At 47.1% G+C, this 25,035-nt stretch overlaps 1 long non-coding RNA gene and 1 pseudogene across 2 annotated transcripts in view; both read left to right on the top strand.

Moving 5' to 3' along the window:
• The window catches only part of LOC125437974, a 201,859-nt gene that overhangs the window by 133,889 nt on the left and 42,935 nt on the right, over positions 1-25,035 (top strand). For both annotated transcript variants that reach the window (XR_007245284.1, XR_007245285.1), the window contains exon 3: positions 9,513-9,639. This is a non-coding gene — a long non-coding RNA (uncharacterized LOC125437974). The remainder of the gene's footprint in view (positions 1-9,512; positions 9,640-25,035) is intronic.
• On the top strand, positions 7,389-7,476 carry LOC125438661 (annotated as a pseudogene).

The following is a 25,035-nucleotide window of genomic DNA, read 5'->3' as shown; positions in this document are numbered from 1 at the left end:
TTGGGAAACACTGGATTTGTATATTTTTCAAAAAAACACCTGGGAAATGATAGGCAGAGAATACCTCGGAGTGCAATCTCATTGTGGCACCATTCAAGCCATTGTTTGGCTGGGGGACATCTTTTGTCGGCTTTGAGGAGGTATAATGTACAGCCAAACTGACAGGCCCAGTATTTGCCATAAGCGACTTCCTCCCGTTGCTGTTTTGTTCTCCTAACCTTGGGCTTCTTGGGGCGAGAAAAGCCTGTTATTTTCCTCCTGACACCCAAGCGTTGCAAACATAAAAATTTACTAGTTCTAACTGCGTGGAAATTGGCCCTTGCGCGTCTTCAGGAGAGCATTAGACAGCAATACAAAAATTGCTCGTGGTGTGCCGGCGAAGCCAGAGATGTTTTCAAACACTTTCCCCTCCCCGTAATCTTGATGAGCCAATACAAATATGGCAATCTGTTACTCTGGCGGCATAAAGAAGTGTAAGAAGGGGGTGCTTTTCTACCTTTGCTTGGGTTTCTAACTTTGTGTTGGGAGGGAAGAGGCCGCCGTGCGGTACAAAGCCACAGAGCTGACCCTCCTAACCAGCCGTTTCTTCCAGGAGATCTCTGGCTCGGAGGCTGGACACCCTATATCAGTGATGGCGAACCTGTGGCACGGGTGCCAGAGGTGGCACTCAGAGCCCTCTCTGTGGGCACGTGCAGAGTCGCCCTCCCCCCCACACATCTAGGCTGGCCTGGGCCGCTGGGCTTGATTATTAGCATTAAACCCAAGACCTAGTTTTGAGGAAGCAGTGTAGGTAACCCTTTTAAGCGCTATTAAACCCTACTGATTTTCATGTGAAGAACTAAAGCACGATCCTTTACCTGGGAGTCAGCTGAGTTGCTGGCAATGGGGCTTACTTCTGAGTAAACCCTCTTAGGGTCGTGATTCACCCATTGGAAGAGTTGCACAGTTGCTTCAAAGCAAAGCCACCGACTACCACCAAGCTTACTCCTGAGTAACACACACCTCGGAGCCAACCATTTTTTCTAAACTAAAACCTCAGTATTCAGGTTAAATTGCCATGTTGGCCCTTTGCGATAAATAAGTGGGTTTTGGTTGCAATTTGGGCACTCAGTCTCGAAAAGGCTCACCATCACTGCCTTATATGAGCTTCATCCTCTTGCTCTTGTGGCTACCGCTTTTCACATATTCTAAGGATAGTCAGATAAAAATTTTTAAAAGCATTGTGGCAGGTGGGTAGGGCAGAGATCACAATGACAAGATGTTTGCCCAATCTTTTCAGGCACATTGGAATGCAGGTTGAGAAGTCGCCCTGTACAATTGGGGGTCTTTTGCTTTTCAGGTGTGGGAATTGGAGCGTGTGAGACATGAACTGCCCTCCACATCTTCACGATTCCCCGTTCGCTGCAAAGGGTTTCTGTCCCTCGGGAAACAGAGGTGACTGATCTTTCTATTGCTATGTGCAACTTCCAGTCCTCTGTCAACCTGCAGTCTTTCATGCTGGCTCGTAACGGGATGATATTTCTCTGCCCAGATCAGTGAAGTCTTGTGCCACTTATTTATTTTGATTCGATTTAATATCCCTCTTTCCCCAGCTGATACCAGGCTCGGGCGGGGGGGACTAACATAATGTTTAATCAAATTAAAACAATAAATTAGGAGGTTCCAATTAAAACCTACATTGTAACAGTTTCCCCGATGACAATTTGTTCAGCAGACGTTGCCCATATAAAACTATATTTTCACCCAAGGAGGGATCATGGAACAGGGTCAGGCTCTGGTATTCCATACCGTAGGCCTGGAGAAACATTTCAGTTTTGCAGCTCCGTGAAAGGACATAATGTCCTGCAGAGCTCTGATATCTGCTGGGAGTGCCTTCCACCATCTAGGGACCAGAGCAGAAGAGACTCTGGTGGAAGCCAACCATGTGGCCATTTAAGGCAATGGGATAGATACAGAGGTGGGATCCAGCAGGTTCTCGCAGGTTCCCGAGAGTAGGTTACTAATTATTTGTGTGTGCCGAGAGGGGGTTACTAAATGGTGATTTTGCCACGTGATTTTTGCCTTAGTTACGCCCCTCCTCTCAGCAGTAGCGGGCAGAACTTGAAGCAGTCTAGCAGGAGGTGCACTGGCATGCGTGGCAGCCTGCACCTGCGTGCATTCGTTTCCCGCCCAAGGATTGGTGCAGCGGCTGCGTCCTTGCCACAGCCCCAACCAGGAATGCGTCCTTGCCACAGCCCCACCCAGCGTCCTTGCCACAGACCCACCCAGCAATGCCCCGCCCCCAGAATGCCCGGTCACGGCCCCGTCATGCCCCGCCCAGCCCCATTGGCGCTACGCCACTGTTTGAATCCCATCACCATGGGAACCTGTTACTAAAATTTTTGGATCCCACCACTGGATATCTTTATACTTTTTGAAATTTAGAATTGTTTAGTCCATCTTCAAGGAAAACTTGTCAGCCTCCAGGTGGGACTTGGGGATTCCCCTAGAATTACGGCTCACATCCAGACTGCAGAGATCAGATCCCCTGAAGAAATTGCGGGGTGGACTATATACCATTATGCCCCACTGAGGTCCCTGTCCTCTGTAGGCTCCTCCCCATAACCTCCAGGAATTTCCCCAAATGGAACTGGCAACTTACCCCTCCCATCTCCAGATGATTGCAGAGAATTCAGCGGTAGACCTAGAGCACGGGTGGCCAACCTATGGTGCTCCAGATGTTCATGGACTACAGTTCCCATCAGCCCCTGCCAATTGGCCATTCTGGCAGGGGCTGATGGGAATTGTAGTCAATGAACATCTGGAGCACCATAGGTTGGCTACCCCTAATTTAGAGTTTGCTAATATCAGCCACAGTCTGAATGATTTGGAGACCCCAGAACCACTGGGCAGAAGGGTGTGGCATAACGCCCCCCCCAGCTCAATACCACCCCCAGCAGCACCAGGGAACAAGTCAGCAGGAGCGGGGTTGCGCCCCGTCCTCCCGAACTACGGCTGATTACCCACCAGCAAAACCACACGAGTTTCTGCCCTTAGGGCCTTCCCCGGTGGTCAATGAGAATTTTTTTTTTAAATGTCTCACTGACCACTGAGGAAGGTCGTAAGGGCCGAAACGTGCATAGTTTCTGGCCATTTGAAGCAGTCGATGATTCTAATAACGCCTGTGTTGTTATTTGTGAGATTTGTGTGCACCCTATGTTTGGATCTGCTTTCCAGAACCCATGTTGCCATTTTTATTCTGCCTGATGTTTGCACTAATTAAATATATACGTGTGTTTGAAAATGCAGTATTGTCGTTAGCTGCTCCCTTGTGGAAATACAGATCTCTAGGCCCAACTGGACGATGGCAACCACCGTTGAGCATGTGACCTGGCCTGCAGTGGAGTGAATGAATGGTGGAAATTTGAAAAAAAACCAAAACAGAATTCGGGCAGCTTCCTGAAACGAGGAGTCTCTTCCGCACCCTCCCTTCCGTCTCTGCTGGCATTTATTCTCCACTCCAGCAACTGGTAGAAGAGCTGAAATTGCTGTTTGTTCTAATTGCCTGGAATTTTGGCAGAGGCGACGGGATGCCACTCATGTTGCTGGCCTGGACATTTATAACCCTGCAGCTGTCCTCTTCAGGTCTCCTCACGCAATGGTAAACCTATCTGGGCCTGTGAAAGCGTAACCGGGTTTTTTGGTCACGGACCGTTTCCTCCCTTCCCCCACTTCCATGGTTTCTTAAAAAAGAACCTTAGGAGAGCATTGATCGGATGGCATTGGGGAGGGGGCGGGGCGGGAAGCTGTATTGAGGCTCGACAAGAGGAACCCTCTGCTCTGAATTCAAGGTTTCCCCCACCCACCGTGGATTAGAATACGGTGCGTCGCTTTGCATTGATTTGAGATGCATGCTGTCCTTTTATCCAAGTGGCTTCGCTAATGTCCAAAATTTTGGAGACCATCCAAATCTAAAATACGCGACACAGGGATGCCAACTTCCAGGTCTCCCGGGACGGATATTGGTCCCCCTAAAGAAAATGGCTGTTTTGGAGGTCCCACCCTCCCCAAACCCACCCTGGGGAGAGGAGGGAAAAGGAGCTTGTAAGCAGTGGTGGGATCCAAAAATTTTAGTGACAGGTTCCCATGGTGGTGGGATTCAAACAGTGGCGTGGCGCCAATGGGAATGGGTGGGGCACAACGGGGGCGTGGCCGGGCATTCCGGGGGCGGGGCATTAATAATTTCTCTGTTACTGTAAAAAAAGTTCCTAATTTCCAGCCAGTATCTTTCTGTCCATCATTTAAACTCATTATAGCAAGTCCTATCGTCTACTGCCAACAGAAACAACTACTTCTCCTCCTTTGACTGCCTGTCAAATACTTAATACTTTCAAATACTCAATTTTGTTTCTAGAAATCAAAAGAAGGATACTTTCCTTAAACAAGGAACTTTACCATATTACCAAAACATGTTTTTAAAACAGCCCAACAGGGAGAATTATCCCGTTTTCTACCTTTGCTAACCAGTCACATAGGAAACACCAGGACTTGATGATTTTTGGACCTAATGGAATTTCTAACGGAAAAGCAGACCCAATTAGTAACCCCCTCTCGGCACACCCAAATAATTAGCAACCCACTCTCGGGAACTGGTGAGAACCTGCTGGATCCCACCTCTGCTTGTAAGCCACCTAGAGTCTCCTTACAGGACAGAAAGGTGGGGTATCAATCCAAAACTACTACTCTCCTCCTCCTCCTCCTCCTCCTCCTCCTCCTCCTCTCCCCCCAGGTCCCACCCACAAATCTCTAGGAATTTCCCAATCTTATTTGTATGCATCAGAAACGACTAGAGCTATATCTGACTATTTTCCAGACTTCACATGTGTGGGATGATCCATAGGGAGTAGGGAGGGAATTCAAAGTGCCGGCATGGTGGGATATTTCCCTCCAGTTGAAACTGGGTTCCACCACCCATTTCCTTCAAGCACATAGCTAGTAAGTAGCGGGAACCGTTTCAGAAAAATGAGGAATAAGCCTCACGGAGGTTTGTGGAATTTCTTTCCTCGAAAGTACGTAGAACAGCCCTAAAAATCACCTTCTGCCATGCAGGCATCTCTGTGAAAAACCCCAGCTGCAAGCAGCAGCAAGAGATCGGCAGCCAGAATAAGTAATTTTGGCTGTTTGATGGAAAGGTAGCGGTGTGGAGAGTTTGCAGGGAAGGACTGGAACAGGCAGAGACAGGAGAGAGATGGATGGGGCAGGAGTGGTGAAATTCTGCAAGGTCGACGGTTTCTTTGGTACCAGGTGCTCCAATTTCTTCAGCAGTAGCACTAGGACAGTGGTGGCGAACCTTTGGCACTCCAGATGTTATGGACTACAATTCCCATCAGCCCCTGCCAGCATGGCCAATTGGCCATGCTGGCAGGGGATGATGGGAATTGTAGTCCATAACATCTGGAGTGCCAAAGGTTCACCACCACGGCACTAGGAGCTCTCCTTAGGAAGAGCTCCTAAGCACATCAACACAGGAGTAAGAAAAGTGTTGCTGGAATTGCACCTTTACCCTAAGCTGGGGTGTCGAACTAATTTGTTACAGGGGCCAGCTATGACATAAATGTGGTTTGGTTGGGCCAGGCCCAGGGTGTGTTTGTGTGTGTGTGTGAGCCCCAGTTGATTTGCCAGCCCAGATCACCGTGGGGGGGGGGGAGCTGCCTCAGCTGTCCACAGCAGGCTCCCAGCCTAGAATGGCACTGGAGAAAGTGGTCAGCACTGGGTGGGGGTAGAGGGTCCACCAGTCCAGATGGGGAGCAAGGGGGGGTTCCTCTGCTGGCTCATGGGCCTGATAAGCCCTCTCAAGGGACTGGATCTGACCCCTGGGCCACAAGTTCGACACCCCTGCCTAAGTCAAAGAATCAGGACCACCAAGGCTGTTTCCACAGTCCAATTATCCCTGGATGGGCAAGTGAAATATCCAAGTTTGTGCAAGTTTTCCACACGGTTCCCGGTGCTAATGCGGGCCTACCCTGGTGTTGCCCCTCGATATTTCCCTCAGCCCAGGATTTTCAAAAAATGCAAAATTTGCTATTATTTTCAAATATCCTGGGGTGAATCTGCTCCCATGCAACCACCACGGGAGCAGAACTGGTTTATTTTTCCCGTCTCGCCGCTCTGGGTCGACCAGTCAAGAGGCACATACAGTGATGCACTTGTGGTATACATACAAAAGACCCGGGCTTGTGCGTAACAAACTGGAGTATTACCTTGCAGTCCTAACTCAGCTCCTGTAAAGAAATGGGCAGCCGTGCGGAGGGAGAAACTGGGATAAAATAGACCCAGGTTAAAAAAACAACCCGGTGGTATGCAGGTATAATTTTGCCGTGCGGAAACGACTCAACAGCGTCCGTTTCTTTTTTAACTTGACCAGTCGTGTGGATTAATCAATGGCATGGAAAGTGGTATGCTACTAAAACCTAAATATAGATGTGTTTGTAATTGACAGAAAAATGAAGTCATCAAAAATGTATCAAGTGCACAATGTATTTTCTATCGCAGGTCCTCTGCTGGCAAACTCCGGGAGCATTGGGGAGGGTAGAGGCCGTGGGAAATCGGCATCTTGTAACTCTGGGATGTACCTCAGTTCTGGTGACATACCCGGAAGTGATGTCACAGCATCAGCGACAATCTCGGAATCCCCAAATATCTACAGCAAGAACCACAGAGATTTAGGAAATTCCTAGAGTGTTTTGCAGTAGCATTATGTCACATTGAAGGACATAGTGCCAAGGCATTGCCCATTTGTTCCTGCTATTCAGTCGAGTGGCAGCAGAAACCTGGTGTGCAAAATCAGGAGATCAGTTACCATAGTGGGCAACCGGGCAGCCTCTATACCCCTTCCTGAGAGGCCATTATTTAAAGTTTGGTTGAAATTTCCTGCTGTAATTTGTATCCCCAGATGCAAAATGTCTTCAAAAAATGCCATGTACACTAGACACTCAGCAACACTGACGAACATCCCTCCAGTTAATTAACTCAAGGTTGAGTTGATTAATCTGCTAATTAAAGTGATTGAGATTTACAGCCTTGCGGAGAAATCACTTGTGGAACTGGGGCTGTGGGCCAGAACTTGCTAGATACGTGGCCGCTGTATTGCTCCCGTATTGTAGAACTCAGGTCATTGAGGGACATCCTGAATTGTGGGAAATCAAAAACGCAGACATTTCTACATTCCCTGCAAGTTAAGTCACGTGTACTCTTAAGATGGGGGCTTCTTGTGAGATCCTTACAAGTTGTTTGTTTGTTGCATTTTGTGCAATGAGGCATAGTGTGCTAGGGACCATTGGCATCCAGATTTGGGCTCCTTTACCCAGTGTACCATACGAATGCGATACGTCTGTCCAGGGATTGTGCTCGCTTCGGCATATACTGAAATTGGAACGATACAGAGAAGATTAGCATGGCCCCTGCGCAAACACAAAATGAGCGTTGCTGTCGATTTTGTCCTGATGCAACTGATTCACTTTTCTCATATTCTGCTTCACTGTTCAAAATACAACAACATCAGAACTGATTTGAGAACTGTATTACCAACAGGATTTAGGCTCCTTTCTGATAAGATAAAAATGGCTAAGCTTCTAAATCACTCTAATGTTGAAATCTCTGAAGCTGTTGCTATATTTTTACTCTGGGTACTGCAAGTTGTGCAATAATGATCTTCTTATTGTATTTGGAATTCTTGACACACACCGGTTTTATGCCTAAGAAAGGATTTGGATTTGGATGTCCAGGGATCGCTGTGGCTGGATCAGACTGGGAGAGCTAGGGGGGCTGTTCATAGGGTACTTTCTTTCCATGGGAGAGATGTTGCAATCTCAGTGCGCTGGGCTCGAAACAAGGTCCAGACTCTGTGGAAGAGTTTTGCTTTGGGTTGCCAGGTGTCCTCCCTCCTCTGCCATTGGCAGGGAATGGGAGGGGGTCGGGTTGCCAACTCCAGGTTGGGAAGCTCCTGGAAGTTTCGGGGCAGATTTTATAGAGAGTGGGGACCTCGGTGGGGGTACAATGCCATAGAATCAGCCCCCAAAGAATTGATTTCCTCTGGGGGAACTGATCCCTGTAGACTGGAGACAGAGGCGTAGCTACCATGGGAACATCTGGGGACAAGTGCCCCGGGGCCCCCCTTGTGGTAGGCGCAAACATTGCAGGTTCATTTGTGACTTTCTATTTTTTAGTTTTTTCCCCATTTTTGGCCTGCAGGGGGCAGTTTTTAGGCTAGCGGCACCAAAATTTCAGGCTATTGTCAGGTGACTCTCCTGATGATACCAGCCAAAATGTTGATTGGTCGCGGTGGGGGAGGGACGCTGCCCATGAGGGGGGGGGGCGCAAAACTCAGATTTTTACCGTAGCTACACCCCTGACTGGAGATAAGGTATAATTCTGAGGATCTCCAGGTCTCACCTGGAGGCTGGCATCCCGAGTTCATCTTGTTTTAAAGTAACATTTTAGTTAAATTTCCCAGGCGAGAAGACAGAAACGGCAGCATTGGAGCTGTCAAAGGGCTATATTTACAGCAAACCTTTGGGAGAAAACATTTAGTCCTCTACTGCCTCCAGCTTGGCAAGCTGTAAGGAAAGGGGGGGGGGGAAGAGAGTGTTCTGGTGTTGGGGTGACTTCTTCCAAGACAGGAAAGGTTGCCGAAACAGCTGCAGGTAGAGCCAGCTTAACTGCTTAATAGCCTCTGCCATGAAGAGCAATTAAATCCAGTAGCCACGTTTAATGTTATGCCTTCTGCCTTGTTACATGGCAGATTTAATAAGCAAGAAAAGGCTAAAAGATTGTGTAACGATGGCTCAGTTGAATCTCTGGCCCACCAATTACTTCACTGTCTCAGATTCAAGGAAATCAGATCCAAGTATGTGAATCTTACTCCTTTACATTTACCAGATCTCCCCGATTTAATTAGATTACACTACTTGTTGGACAATCCTGATCCTTCTCTCTGTATGATAGTGGCAGACTTTCTCCTGGAAATTACTAAACGCCAGTAAATTTCCTTCGACCGAACATGTATATCCTGTATTGTATATGCTTTTTAATCTGTTTTTTTATTATTGTTGTACTGTTGTCTATGCCAATAAAGGTTTGCTATAAAAAAAAAATTAAATCCAGTACATTGCCCAATGGATCTCTTCCGTCTTTCCTGCAAACCCCTCTAAATTTATGTTGCTAAACAGAGATGAATTCTTAGCCGAGGTCTTACAGTGGCTGGTTGATTTGGGTGTCTGAAATGTAGATTCATGTTCCTACTTGGCTAGAAAGCTATGTGGGGTAGGCTGGGTTAAATCAGCCCAACATACCCTGCAGGGTTGCTGTGAGACTGGCATTGTGACCCAAAACAGCATTGAACACCATTGACCTCAGTGGAGTGGTGTATCACTGTTTAGGATTGCACTGTAAAGCACTTGTCTCAATTGTTTGCTGGACAGACAGAGCTGAATGTAATATATATATTTAAATGTTCTACTCTTTTTTTCTTCCAGAAAGAGCCTAAGAAATTGACTGCAAAAGATCTGTTGGCTACCAAGCTGTACGTCTTGCCAGCATTATCGAGTGTGGGAATCAAATCAGACCAGTAATTCTCCTTCCTAAATGCTGAATGAGCTAAAGGTAACATTTTCACTTGCGGTATAAATTATGTGCAGAATATGGATTCCCTTGGGTTATGGTTTCCCTATTTTTGAGAGGGAGAATCACTTTGAACCCACTGTTATTTCATGATTTGGTGATGAGAATTTGATAACTGCCAACAGTTTGTTGCTATGAAAAGTAAAACTGTGTTTCGTTTTCCGGATGACTGATAAAGAGTACCCGTGATGTGTCTTGGAGAGAAAAAAAAATCAATCGGTTAACCTACCCCTCCAGTTTCCAAGACCCTTTGATCATATCATTATCTGTGGTTTCTGTTGTTTGAGATTGTTTGAAGTGGAATGAAGATCTTGAACAGCAAAATTATGACAGAGATGAGACGCTGTGAGAACCAGTGTGGTGTAGTAGTTCAGAGTGTCAGACTAGTATCTGGGAGACCCAGGTTCGAAACCCCACTTGTACCATGAAAGCTTTCTGGGTGTCCTTGAGCTAATCATTCTCTGTTAGTGTAACCTACCTCGTTGGGTTGTTGTGAGTATAAAATGGAGGAGAGGAGAGAGACGTAAGATGCTTTAGGTCCCCATTGGAGAGAGTGGCGGGGTATAAATGGATAACTAACTAAATAACTAGAAAGTGTCTGCCTGACTTAAGTTTGACCTATTTGTGGAAATAGGTCCAGCGATTGGTATTACTGTGGATCAGTGGTTTGGGGTCCTTAGATGACATCCTGAAAGAGAAGGAGTAGCCACATAGCCTTTAACCTCTTGGGTAACCCATGCATGGTGAGAATAGCTGCTTTTGAAAAGTAGCAGGTAGGTTTGGCTGTTGTGGGTTTTTGGGGTGTGTGTGTGGCTGCGGTCTCTTCATGTTTGCTTCTAACGTTTTGCCCGCATCTGTGGCTGGCATCTTCAGAGGTAGGTGCTTGGCATTCTTGGAAGTTGGGCAAATACCCAGTGTCTACCAGTTTCAGATTATGGATAAGAGCAGTGGAATTATAATCTCCCTGTAGAAAATGTGTGTGTCGCCTCTCACTTTTTCTCTCTTTCTCACAATGCTAGAACCAGGGGGCATCCATTGAAAATGCTGGGGGGAAGAATTAGGACTAATAAAAGGAAACACTTCTTCACGCAACGTGTGATTGGTGTTTGGCATATGCTGCCACAGGAGGTGGTGATGGCCACTAACCTGGATAGCTTTAAAAAGGGCTTGGACAGATTTATGAAGTCAATCTATGGCTACCAATCTTGATCCTCCTTGATCTCAGATTGCAAATGCCTTAGCAGACCAGGTGCTCAGGAGCAGCAGCAGCAGCAGAAGGTCATTGCTTTCACATCCTGCACGTGAGCTCCCAAAGGCACCTGGTGGGCCATTGCGAGTAGCAGAATGCTGGACTAGATGGACTCCGGTCCGATCCAGCAGGCTATTTCTTATGTTCTTATGTTCTTAAGGAACCTGGTTAGATGAATGTCTAAGTACTGTCCACGGTTTATTAATACATCTCTTTCCAAATATTCATACGTACTAAAATCAGACGCTGGGCAGAGTTCCTTTCAAGGCTGGTCTTCCAGGACAGTCAGCCATTCAATGAGCCAAACATCCATACTTCAGTGAGAACACATATTCCTAGCAGCCCTAGATTGTACTTTCAGTGACACTTTTATTAATAAAGTTGTCAGCTGTATTTACATGATGAGCCGGCTGGTTTGTTTGTTTTGCTCTGCAAATTGGATTTTTACACTTTTAGGCCATTGATATATTCACCCACATTCTTTAGTAGTGACTTTTCAGTGGGATCCTAGTAAAAAGCTGCAGGAAATTGTCTGCTACGTTAACAGTGCAATTCTGTGCAGTTACTCCAGCCTAAAGCCAGTTGAAATAAGTGGGTGTAGAATGGAGTAGCTGCATGGAATTTCATGTAGAATTTTTATATTTTCGTTGTTCAAGATTAATGAAAAGACAATGACTGAATTTTCGTTAGTTTTAGGCATTTAAAAAAATCCATTTAAAGCACCTTGAGGGTCCTAACTGAACAAAAAGGCAGGATATGTATGTTCTGAATCAGTGAACAATATCCTACCTTTCTCCAGCTTAGACCCAAGGTGGCTTATGTGGTTATTTCATTTTTATTATATTTCTTCCATCATATTTCGTCATGAAGACAAATAATAGATTTTAAAAAGTGGTTTGAAACAAGAAGCAGTGAAATCTGTCGGTCGAAGGAACCTCATTGGCTAAGGTGCTAAAAGATGTGATTCGGAGGAGGAGGACAGCTGGTTTTTATACCCTGTTTTTCTCAGTCGTAAAGAGTTTCAAATCAGCTTACAAGCTCCTTTTCCTTCCTCTCCCCACCTCAGACACCTTGTGAGGTAGGTGGGGCTGAGAGAGTTCTGAAAGAACTGTGACCGGCTCAAGATCACTTAGCAGGCTTCACGTGTAGGAACGGGGAAACAAATCCAGTTCATCGGACGTGTCCACTGCTCACATGGAGGAGTAGGGAATCAAACCAGGGACACCATTTATCATGAAAGCAAGCCTGGGAGAGCCACGCTTGTTTCAGTAAAACCTGGGTTCTTTTCTCCAATAACTCCAACCAGCTGAGGTCTCAACGATTTTTATTGAAAAACAGAAATAAAAGAAATAAAACTTAAATGCACGGAGGTTGCTCAGCTGGTTACATTCCTTTTGGTTCTTTGTCCCCATTCCGGGAACCCATGGCCCAGAGATGCTTCTCTGACCACGTCTCAAGATGGAATCCAAAAACCTTTGTTTTCCCCTTCTCAGGAAAACTCTGTTCAGGTCACAAGGTAACTTAGGCCTTTGAAGTTTCATCCTATCACCTCTGCATAGTTTCCTGCCGTCCCTTCAGGAGATCAAAAGGCAAAGATGCTTTTCACAGTCATATGTGACTTCCCTTTGCTGTAGCGATAACATCATTTCATGACACGACCCTTTTGAGATGAAGTCTGTAAACTCCATGTTCACATACTTCAGCTTCTTAATAATGCTGGTTGCATAATATCACATGTTTCTAGCTAATACATAGTTCAGCTAACTATTTTCCATCACACCATTCATGTGAAAAAGTGGAGAATCAAACACGGTTTGCCAGATTAGAGTCCTCCTTTCCTAACCACTACGTCGTGCTGGCTCTCCAATTGGCCTTGTATGGAATCTGGTAATTTGTTTTTGCTCACTGCGATGCCTCGCCAGAATGAGACACACAAGAACAAGCTGAGCCGCCCCTTTTAGATGGCATGGAGCCATCTTCCTGCTTGGTCAGAGAGAATGGGTGAGAGCCCACAGGTGGTTGCTAGGCAACCCATCCATAGATCTCCCTCCTTCTGTGTTGCTTTAAATGGTTGCTTGGCAACTGCCCACATACCTTCTCCAGTTTCTCCTCTTCTGGAATGATGAGGAGGCCAACTGTTTGTAAGAGGAGAATGCATGCCAAAGAGAAGGCAAGGGTTGGGTTAGCCAAAATGCGAGTATCCTGTCATGGGCCGGAGTTCCTTATCTAGAACCTCAGAAAGTTGAGCCCTAGCACCACTGTACTAGGGTTAGACAAGTCGTCGAATCTTTCTTTACAGCCCAAGTTGGCTGTTTGATGCCTTACCCAGCAGCAAACAGGAGGAAAATCTTGGGTTTTGTGGAAGGATTAGAAACATGTGGTTTCCTGCTGTTGCCCCTGTGCGTCGATGAGGATTTTGTCCTTGTGACGAATTAATAACTGTTACTAACATGATGATGGGTGAGCTGGAGCTTAAATATAGTCCCCCATAATCCTTTGTAGCCATGTCATGACACCAGTCCGGACACCCAAGTGTAGTTGACATGGCCTATTCAGTGTGTTTTGCCTCTGATGATGATAGATGGCCTTGGAGCACCCACCAGTGAGTTTAAAATATGGAGCCCTTGGTGTTAAGAATCAATTGATGTGATGGGTCCCTCACGTGTTGCCTTGTGAGCTTTGGTCGCAAACGTGGGGGTCTCAGGTCTGAAGCAGAATTCCTTAAAGGTGCCAACATACCCCGTTTCCCCGAATATAAGACATCCCCAGAAAATAAGACGTAGTAGAGGTTTTGCTGAAGTGGGAAATATAAGGCATCCCCCGAAAGTAAGACGTAGCAAAGTTTTTGTTTGGAAGCATGCCTGACGAACAGAACACAGAAAAAATGAGACATCCCCTGAAAATAAGACATAGCGCCTCTTTGGGAGCAAAAATTAATATAAGACACTGTCTTATTTTCGGGGAAACACGGTAGTTTAAGGCTAAGAACAGTTGTAAGACTCTACACTGTGTGTTTTGTGTAAAACTCTGTGTAGTACCAGTTCCTACTGCTGACCGTTTTCAGTCGTAACAGAAATGGTGGCTGAAAGTAGCCATGTGAATGGCTACAGACCATTTTGACTGCCCTCGGTTTTATCTCCAGCCACTATTGGTGCAAACCAGAGCTGCGCAGCGTGGTGCCCAACGGACACCTTCCCTGGTATCTACCAGCTGGGTGGAGCCAGATTGGAACTTGCCCAGTGTGGCTTCCGATTTGCCACTGGCAAGTGGGAAAATTAAAATAATGCTGTTTCAGTGGCAGCTGAAACCACAGTGTTGGTTCTACCTTCTCTCACTCCTCTTTCCTGGTGTATTTGTTTAAAATTATCTCCCTTTCCCCTGCCCCTCCCCTGCTTTTGTGGCTTCACCTCCGGCACACAGCCATTTCTACTTCCTGTGACCGCCATTTTCGGCTAAGCCCACCGTCCTGTGTCAGACTTCCAAAGGTGCCGATGGGCTCCTAAAGGTTGGGAATCTTTTCCATAAGCTACAGTTTTGGTTTTCAGTTGCACATGGAGAGATCTGTATCTCTCACCATTGATTCCAAACTTGTCGAAGCCTGATAGCAGTCATGTTTGTGCCTGAAATATGTCAGGATTCCTTATATATATTACGTGCAGTAGTTTAGGAAGGCAAAAGGCCAGCCAGTCTGAATCATCCTATAAGAATCTTGATTTATGGGAAGATGCTTCAAGACAATTACATTTCAACCTAATTCTGAAGCTTCTGTATAATTTGGGAAGGAGCAGGGTTGCCTGTTTGAAGAAAGATTCATCTCTGGAATGCCTGCCCTTCTGCAATTTTTTAAAAAATCACATTTTAATGGGATGTAATTTTCACCGCTCAAACGATCCCGGGTAAATGTCCTTCAAACACAACTTCCAGTTGTCAGAATTTGAACAAGTACATTTTGTTCTCGATAGAGTTTGCGGAACTTGTTTTTGACAAATGGTTTGCCATATTCACTCAGCCAATTCCTCAAAGCCTCCAGTAGCAGATTGCCTCCCTTCTTATTAATATGTTGATATTTAGTAAAGCAAATATTTAATGTTATTGTTTTAGGCTGGCTAGTTTTTTTAGCTGGTGATTTGTAGCGTGCGGTTATTCAGAGAACTCTGCTGCTCACATAATTTTCGATGTTTAGAATTTGTTCTTCAAGGAAGACAGACAACACGTTTCTGCTGAAGGAAGGAAGTGCACTTAGAGATTTTGAGATATTTGTTGTTCCTACTTTTAATATGCACATTTTTTGTTACAGAAAGGAAAAACAGGTACAGAAAATGCTAACCCTAGATCTGTAAGGGAAATCTGAAAGATTAAGGGAGTGGCATCAAGGAAAACCATCGGCAAATATCCTTACAGCCTGATCCAAATGGGGGGGGGGGTGGCGTCTGGGGATGACATGGGGAGGGCAACACTGTGGCACCTCCGACAGAGCTCCGGGAGGCTCAGCAAACAGCGGAGATTAAAAAATCCTGGAAAACTCCATTGGGGAAACCGATAACAGGTGGCGTCAGGGCAGTGGTGGGATCCAAAAATTTTAGTAACAGGTTCCCTCGCCAGCCCCCCCGCAGCAAAGGGGGCAGAGGCGTACCTAGGCAAACCTGAGCCCTGGGCAAAACCTGAGTTGGATGGGGCATGGGCAGCCAACCCACCACGACCCCAAAAAATTTTTTTGGCACCAGGTCATTTCTAAATCATCATCCCATTATAGAAAATGCCCCAACTCACAAATCTGAACACAGCAATGGTGAAACACACAGGTTCTTTGATAGAGACTGGTGAGATAAAAGGTACGAAAGGCTGAGAATCCATGAATTGCAGGACCTGAAAGGGATTCACCCAGTTCAGGGAGTGACATTATTAGTCGCAATTGCTATATGGAACCTTCACGTTCAAAGGCAGTCTGCCTCTCGGGGAGGCGAGGGCGTGGAGGTGGAAAAGCGGACCCAATTAGTAACCCGCTCTCGGTACACGCAAATAATTAGTAACCCACTCTCGGGAGCAGGTGGGGACCTGCTGGATCCCACCTCTGTGTAAGGGGCATTCCTGGACCAAAAATCCAGTGGAAGCCGACTGAAGTCAGCTCCCCCCTTGGGAACTCCCCTAGCCCATATTCAGCCACCCCAGCATCCACCTTTCGGTCAGCACAGCTCTGTAGGCGGCATGCTCTTCCAGATCAGGCATGGGGGAGTTGTGGAGCGCCTGCCCCCCCCTGTCCTCCCACTGGTGTAGGTGCCACTTACATGGGTGGGGTCGTTGAACGTGCTGATGTGGCCCCACATCGGTTCCAGGAGCCACTTCGCCACTTGCACCCCCCGGATTGGGCTGTCCAAAACCTCCAAGAAGAAAAGGGCTAGAATCAGTGGTGGGATCCAAACATTTTAGAAACAGGTTCCCAGGGTGGTGGGATTCAAACAGTGGCGTAGCGCCAATGGGGCTGGGCGGGGCACGACGGGGGCGTGGCCAGGCATTCCAGGGGCGGGGCATTGCTGGGCAGGGCTGTGGCAAGGATGCAGCCACTGCGCCGGTCCTTGGGCGGGAAACGAATGCACGCAGGTGCACTTCCTGCTAGACTGCTTCAAGTTCTGCGCGCTACTGCTGAGAGGAGGGGCGAAACTAAGGCAAAAATCACGTGGCAAAATCACCCATTAGTAACCCCCTCTCGGCACACACTAATAATTAGTAACCTACTCTCGGGAACCTGTGAGAACCTGCTGGATCCCACCTCTGGCTAGAATGATTTATCAGACTTCCTGAGGCACCAAGGTGTAATGAGAGCCACTTGTGATAGCTCAGGCCGAATGCCAAGAGATGCTTCATAAGAAAGGTTAGAATGAGGTGAAAACAAGACGAGGTGAATGCCCATCAAGCACAGGGCCCAATTTATAAACCCATCTTGCTGGAGGGTCACTCTTGGGAGGACCTGAATGGTAAGGTGGCCAAGGCCAGGTCAGGGAACTGCTGGAGCTTTGGAGGTAAAGCCCGGGGAGAGCAGGGTTTGGGAAGAGGCTGGACCTCGGGGTAGGGAGGTGGGGATATTGCCTCAGAGAGTACCCTCCAAAGCAGCCATTTTATTCAGTGATGCTGATCTCTGTCGTCTGGCCATCACTTGTAATTCCAGAAGATCTCCATGTTCCACCTGGAAGTTGGCCATCTGACGGAATGGTGAAGAACCAGGCAAACAGCATCGGCCCAGTTGTATTCCATGCGCACTCAAGTTTCTTCATTTCTTGGATCAGCAGCAGACAATCTGCTTAGGCCAAATTGTGCTTGAGGGTCGTTGGCTGCTGACCCATAGCATAGGGCAGTGGTGGCGAACCTACAGCACGGGTGCCAGAGGTGGCACTCAGAGCCTGCTCTGTGGGCACGCGCAAACAGAGTTGTCCCCCCACCCACCCCCCACACATCTAGGCTGGTCTGGGCCGCTGGGCTCGATTATTAGCATTAAACCTAAGACCTAGTTTTGGGGAAGCAGTGTAGGTAACCCTGTTAAGCGCTGTTAAACCCCACTGATTTTCATGCTAAGAACTAAAGCGCAATCCTTTACCTGGGAGTAAGCTTGGTTGCTTGATAATAAAACTGCAAGGATTGTCATGCCCTTATATAAAGCAGTGGTGCGACCGCACTTGGAGTACTGTGTTCAGTTCTGGTCGCCACATCTCAAAAAGGATATCGAAGAGATAGAAAAAGTGCAGAGAAGGGCAACGAGGATGATTGAAGGATTGGAGCACCTTCCTTATGAGGAGAGGCTGCAGCGTTTGGGACTCTTTAGTTTGGAGAGGAGGCGGCTGAGGGGGGATATGATTGAGGTCTATAAAATTATGCATGGGGTAGAAAATGTTGACAGAGAGAAATTTTTCTCTCTTTCTCACAATACTAGAACCAGGGGGCATTCATTGAAAATGCTGGGGGGAAGAATTAGGACTAATAAAAGGAAACACTTCTTCACGCAACGTGTGATTGGTGTTTGGAATATGCTGCCACAGGAGGTGGTGATGGCCACTAACCTGGATAGCTTTAAAAAGGGCTTGGACAGATTTATGGAGGAGAAGTCAATTTATGGCTACCAATCTTGATCCTCCTTGATCTCAGATTGCAAATGCCTTAGCAGACCAGGGGCTCAGGAGCAGCAGCAGCAGCAGAAGGCCATTGCTTTCACATCCTGCATGTGAACTCCCAAAGGCACCTGGTGGGCCACTGCGAGTAGCAGAATGCTGGACTAGATGGACTCTGGTCTGATCCAGCAGGCTAGTTCTTATGTTCTTATGTTCTTATGCTGGCAATGGGGCTTGTTCTGAGTAAACCATCCTAGGGTTGTGATTCACCTGTTGGGAGAGTTGCACGGTTGCTTCAAAGCAAAGCCACCAACTACCACCTAGCTTACTCCTGAGTAACACACGCCTCGGAACCAACCGTTTTTTCTAAACTCAAACCTCAGTATTCAGGTTAAATTGCCGTGTTGGCACTTTGCGATAAATAAGTGGGTTACAATTTGGGCACTCGGTCTCGAAAAGGCTCGCCATCACTGGCATAGGGAATCCTGGGGCCACATGCATGATCCTTACTATCGTTTAGTGGCTGTATTCCTTGAAGAAACCAATGTAGTGGCAAACATGCATAGAAGCAGCGGCCAGGAATTGCGTAGCGCTTTTAAAAAGTAGCAAACAGTCATCTTCGTGGCACGTGTCCCCCAAATTATCCCCACGTTCTCACTTGACCTTTCCTCTTGCAAAAGAGTCCTGCCGTGCGGCTCCGGGTTTCTTTTCCTCCGAGGGTCCAGTCTAGTTCCAGCTATGGCTGGACTTGAAACTTGGTGCACACGAATGGAGACCTCTGGGGTATAAATACATTGTGTTATAAAAAGGAAAGTGACAGCGAGCGGCGTGCTCTCTGGCGTGTTGATCTCCTTCCTGGAACTGCGAGCGATGATTCCCTTCTCCTGAGATCATCTCTCCAGAGTGATTCTGAAGACTACACAGCAGTTGCAAACCACGCCAGGGGATGAACAAATGAACCTACTGGGAATCCCTATTCTCCTTGTGGGGCAAAGGTGGGAAGACGCCTGCAGTCTCTCAGGTGCAGCCCCCCCCGCCCTGTCGGCTATTTTTTCCTTTGATTTGCATCTGTGCGGCTCTCCGTTCTGCTTTTGTGTGAGCTTTTTTGTCAAAGGGAATAGAGAAAATGTGTTTACTTTCTTAAACAAGGCTGGAACTTGGAGGCGCACGGTAGAAATTGACACAGGGAGGTTAAAAATGACCCTGAGATGTGGCCAGCTTGGATTACGATTGCGCGCTTAATCTTTTTTTTTACTGGAAAAAGCAATATGTCTGTTGATAAGTATTTTTTTGTTGCCCTCAAGTCACAGCCAACTTATGATGACCCTTGTATGGTTTTCAAGGGAACAGACGCGCGGTGGGTTGGCTGCTGCTTGCGTCTGCTCAGGGACGCTGGGATTCTGTGGAGGCCTCCTGCCCAAATACTGGTCAGAGTCGACCCTGACTAGATTGGGTTAGCTTGGGTCATCCGGGTCAGGGCTTTTGAATAACTATTGTAACTCGCTCTATGCAGGCCTTCCCTTACGTCTGATCCGGAAGTTGAAACTGGTCCAACATGCGGTGGCGCGTGTGCTCACAGGTGGTGCCTTCAGAGAACACATTCATCCTGTGTTACGTCGCTTGCATTGGCTCCCAGTTGAGTTCCGAATCATTGATAAGGTGTGGGTACTTACCTTTAAGGCCTTACGCGGCCTGGGACCTTCGTACCTTCGGGAACGTCTTACCCCATATGTCCCCGTGCGGCCTCTGCGTTTGGCAGAGGCCAACTTGCTGGTTGTCCCTAGCCCCTCAATGATGCGGCTGGCTTCTACCTGGGCCAGGGCCTTTACAGCCCTGGCCCCTGCCTGGTGGAACACTTTACCACCAACTATCCGGGCCCTGCGGGATCTCGGTGAGTTCCGCAGGGCCTGTAAGACCAAATTGTTCCACCGGGCGTTTGGAGAGGCCGGCCGCTGATGTACGCCCTCCTCTTCCCCCCTTTACACTCTGGACCCTTAACTTTTACAGGGCCCAACTCTCTGGGTTTGTTCTTTCCAGGGTGGGCCTATGAAGTTTTATGAAGTTTTATGCTGGATGCCGATAAATTTGTTTAATCCACTATTTTAATTGGGGTTTTAATGTGAATTGTTGAATTGCTATTATTGTGTTGTTCACCGCCCAGAGCCCTTTGGGGGAGGGGCGGTATATAAAATGATTATAAATAAAAATAAATAAATAAGCAGAGCTTAGCAAAAGACAAACTGTATCTGCAGGGCAAAATGATACCCCACTTGTAGTCAGACATCAGAGTACCTTGACGGGCATCTGTACGAACAGAAATCCAGTAAACACATAAAAAATAGCGCCTCGACTGGTGCATCAGCTTGCAGGACCAATAGCTGAAGAGTGGTTGACTTTATCACATCTGATTGGAACTTGGTCACTGAATACGCAGAGATGGCGAGGCTGATGGTGTTTATAAGAGACAAGGATGCCACTTTCTTCACAGACTGGAAACCCTTTGTGGGCTACCTACTAAAAAGATATGCAAATTGAGAAAATGTGGCAGGATTTGAGATTTAAATGAAAACAGCAGATTGGACTAAAATAGTTTTATAAGAAGGACTAAAAGCAGAGGAAATGCTGGTACCAACTATAAGCACAAAACTAGGTTTGAGTTGGGACCCATAATGGGGTAGCTGGAAGTCACCATATATGTATGTAGTGGTGTCTTGAAATGTGTGGGGTTTTTTTACTGTCAAAGGCCCCTTCCGCACACGCAAAATAATGCGTTTTCAAACCATTTTCACAACTGTTTGCAAGTGGATTTTGCCATTCCGCACAGCTTCAAAGAGCACTGAGAGCAGTTTGAAAGTGCATTATTCTGCATGTGCGGAAGGAGCCAAAGGCTTTCATGCCCGGAATTGCTGGAGTGTTGTGTGGTTTCCGGGCTGTATGGCCATGTTGTAGTAGCATTTTCTCCTGACGTTTCGCCACCATCTGTGGCTGGCATCTTGGCCAGCCACAGATGCAGGCAAAACGTCAGGAGAAAATGCTACTACAACACGGCCATACAGCCTGGAAACCACATAACACTCCATTGATTTTTTTAAACTATTATTATATTATAGTGGGGGAGGGGAGATTATGTTTGTGTTTTTTCCCCTGTTATGTGTTGTTTATTTCTGCAAAATAAAACAAAATTCATTAACATTTGATTGCTCGTTGGAGCATAATTTCTGCTAAATAAATTAGCTACCAATTCAGTTGTGAATGGGTCTTTATCACTCAAGAGAGTTTTTATTAATTTGTCATTGTTGTGGCACCCTTCATGTTGGCTTTTCTTGGAATGGTCTTCCGTGTGAAATTATGGAGGAGGCTAAAGTTCAGAACTGCCCAGTTTGAAAGGGGACTTTGTCCATCTCTTAATGCCTGCAAATATTATGAAAAGTGTGCCGTTCGCCCCAAAATGTTGTCCTGTGGCTTGGAATGCAAGAAGAGATTCTGAGCGTGAAGGGGTTGAACATTTTGCAGATGAGCCACCCAACGGTGACTTTTTGTGTGTGTGTGTGTGTGAATGTGTAGAGAAGTTCTATGATTTTTAGCTCTTTGCTTTTGTAAAACTCTCATTGATTGCCATGAGTTATGTCCAGAGGTGGGATCCAGCAGGTTCTCACAGGTTCCCGAGAGTAGGTTACTAATTACTTGTGTGTGCCGAGAGGGGGTTACTAATTGGTGATTTTGCCACGTGATTTTTGCCTTAGTTACGCCCCTCCTCTCAGCAGTAGCGCGCAGAACTGGAAGCAGTCTAGCAGGAGGTGCACCGGCGTGCGTGGCAGCCTGCGCCTGCGTGCATTCGTTTCCCGCCCAAGGACCGGCGCAGCGGCTGCGTCCTTGCCACAGCCCCACCCAGCAATGCCCCGCCCCCGGAATGCCCAGCCATGCCCCCGTCGTGCCCCGCCCAGCCCCATTAGCGCTACACCACTGTTTGAATCCCACCACCATGGGAACCTGTTACTAAAATTTTTGGATCCCACCACTGGTTATGTCACTAAGCAGCCTTTTGTTTGGCAAGAATATTCTCCAGTGATGGTTTGAAGGACTTCTAATGCCCCATGCCCAAGGCCTTCGGGTTGCCCCCTTCTAGTTGCTGCCCCTGAATAAGGGGGCCTTCTTTGTCATTTTTAAAAGCCCATTCCTTTTCTGAGGCTGCTCTTGCCTTGTGGCATAGGCTTCCTGGGGATGTGGGGACGGGGCACTATCTTTTGGAGGTGGCCATTTTGTTGGTGATGTCTTCTGATAGGTTTAAGCTGCAAATGTTTTCTTAGGGGGGGAGAGTTATTGGTCTTTTCTGTATGTCTTAAATCTTGGAATTCTAGGCTGGCTTCACCCACAGGGCATAGCAGACCACAATTATTTCAGTAAATGAAACAGTTTCTTGAAAATATTTCACACAGAGTTTTGTTTATTTTTTGTTCCCCCTTTCAGATCTGAAACCCTGATTTATTCCACGGTATGTTTGTTGGGCTATGGGGAAAGTTTTCATGCAGCTGTCTGGTGCTGGGGAGTTACAGTTTAGAGGTGGCCACTTGAGACACTCAGGGCTCATGTGCTACAATACTAAGGTGACCAGTCGTCCCGCTTTTGGCGGGACACTCACGCTTTTCCGTAATGTGTCCCGCGTCCCGCGGGGTTTTAAAATTGTCCCAATTAGGCAATGCGCTCCTGCGGCCGCGTGCGCCTCCTGCGCTGCCGCACTGCCTTCTGGAAACTTCCTGTTTCAGCCCTGTCACAGAGTGAGAACAGGAAGCGCTTAAACGATCTTGTGCGCAAAGCTATTAACGATAACGGCTGCCAGCACTGCTGGGGGCTTTCCCTCGTTTCCCGCCCCTGAAACAGCAGGGAAGTGGAACAGGAAGCTACCAGAAGGCAGTGCGCAGCGCGAGGAGGCATTGCGCTCGAAAGCAATGCGACTGCCTTTGGGGCTTCCTGACTGGGGAGGAGGCGCCGCCAAAGGCAGTGTGCTCTAATGGCTTGTGGTCGCTGCGCGTAGCCTTCGCGCCCCCCGCGTTACAGGAGTAAAAATCTGGTCATCTTACACAATACAAAAAAAGGAGATGAGGGTGTGTCTTTCAAAAGCTTACCAAGTGCCAAGGTCACTACTGCTGATCTTAGCGAGTCTCACCTTGCTGGAATAAATGGTAGTACTGTTTGAGTTGGACCCGTAGTTTGAATTGGTTTAAGACAGACCTATCTGTAAATATGAAAACAGATTCTGTGTCAAGATCTGAGTATGGCATTATCAGCCATGACTTTAGCATAGAGCCGTGGTGGCGAACCTTTGGCACTCCAGATGTTATGGACTACAATTCCCATCAGCCCATGCCAGCATGGTCAATTGGCTATGCTGGCAGGGACTGATGGGAATTGTAGCCCATAACATCTGGAGTGCCAAAGGTTCGCCACCACTGGCATAGAGCAAGGCCTTGGTAAGGGGTATCTTTTGGGTCTAGGGCTTCCAGGTCTCCAGTTGTGAGATAAAACTACAGAGTTTCTGCTGTGACATCACTTCTGGGGTCACATCGCTCTAGGATTCAGCAGAAACTGTGTCGTTTTACCACACAGCAGGGAACCTGGAAGCCCTACACCGAAAAGACACCCCTTACCATGGCCTTGCTCTGTGCTAAAACTCATGGCTGGAAATGACGTGGATGAGATGGCACCCCCTACATCTCCCTAACCCCCTTATCTTCTGCTGGGTGCCAGCCAGTGACTGGCAACCTGAGTTCGGTCTGTCATTCTCCAGTGATATAACCCATTGTAATCGGTGGCTGTTAAAAACCCTACATCTCACATTTAGCCAGCTCTATTGTTTAAATATAGATTACGAATGAAATGCCTTTTTATTTCCTTCTCAGTGAATACTGTCTGTGCAGAGTTAATTTGCACTGTTGTGTCAATTCTGTTTAAATTCAATCAAGTTTTATTTTTTAATTATGTTTTCTCCACATTAATTCCCTTTTGATTTGCTATCTCCTGCGAGGTACTTAAGGGGCTTTCTCCCTCATCTCATTGGTTTCACCTGAAATTAGAGGCCTTCCTATTATGATGGATTAATTTGGTTTCCATTGAAGCAAGGATTGTTTTAATAATGATGAATCGTTCAATGTGTAGATGAGAAATACTCGATTCCACTGATAGTAACGAGCAAGAAACGAAACGTAAAGGAGCAAAGGTATAGTACTGAATAACACAGTGAAATTAGCTGTGCTGTGGTTGCTTGTGAATTGGCATTCTTTCGTTACAAGGTTGTTCGCAGATATTTATTATGTGGTAACCTTACCTGTCCCAGGTAGCCCAGGCCAACCTGATCTCATCAGATCTCAGAAGAAAGATCAGCCCTGGTTAGTCCTTGGATGGGAAACCACCAAGCAAGTCCAGATTCGCAACACAGGTGTTTTCCCCACAGAAAAAATATCCTGGGATAGACCCGGGATCATATATCCCAGGGTGTTTTTGTCCCGGTTTCTCCCTTCGCTCGGCTGTCAGCCTGTCAGCATGTTCAGGCCGGGAGGAAGAACTCCAGTGAATTATGCAGGAGCCCCCGGTTTATTTTCATTTTCCACATGAACGTTTACGTTTGCGTACGTTTATGTAGTTTACATAGATTCCGTGTTTCCGATGTTCCGATTGGCTGCAGCTAAGGGGCGGGGAGGGCAGGCGGCGACGCCGGAAAAATAAACCGGCACATCTCTTGTGATGTTTGCATGGGATCGGCGCACACTTTTTGAAAAGAACCGCCAATTTCAACGCTTTTTGAAAGCCGCGGGGTAAGGCAAATCTTGTGGGGCGGGCCCGATTTAGGCATGGAAGCCTTGCGGCATTCGCACCCAAAACGGGATGGTTTGCTTCCTTATCCCAGGATATATTGGCCGTGGGGGAAACGCCATAGAGGCAGGCAATAGCACCTTTGAATGTCTCTTGCTTGGCAAATCCAACAGACTCACCCACCATAACTCAACTGCAACTTGACAACACTTTCTATCACCACTA

The sequence above is a fragment of the Sphaerodactylus townsendi genome, linkage group LG08, assembly GCF_021028975.2.
Source record: "Sphaerodactylus townsendi isolate TG3544 linkage group LG08, MPM_Stown_v2.3, whole genome shotgun sequence".
In the NCBI taxonomy this organism is placed as follows: domain Eukaryota; kingdom Metazoa; phylum Chordata; class Lepidosauria; order Squamata; family Sphaerodactylidae; genus Sphaerodactylus; species Sphaerodactylus townsendi.
The sequence above is the reverse complement of the archived record's forward strand: the minus strand, read 5'-3'. Positions and strand labels throughout refer to the sequence as shown.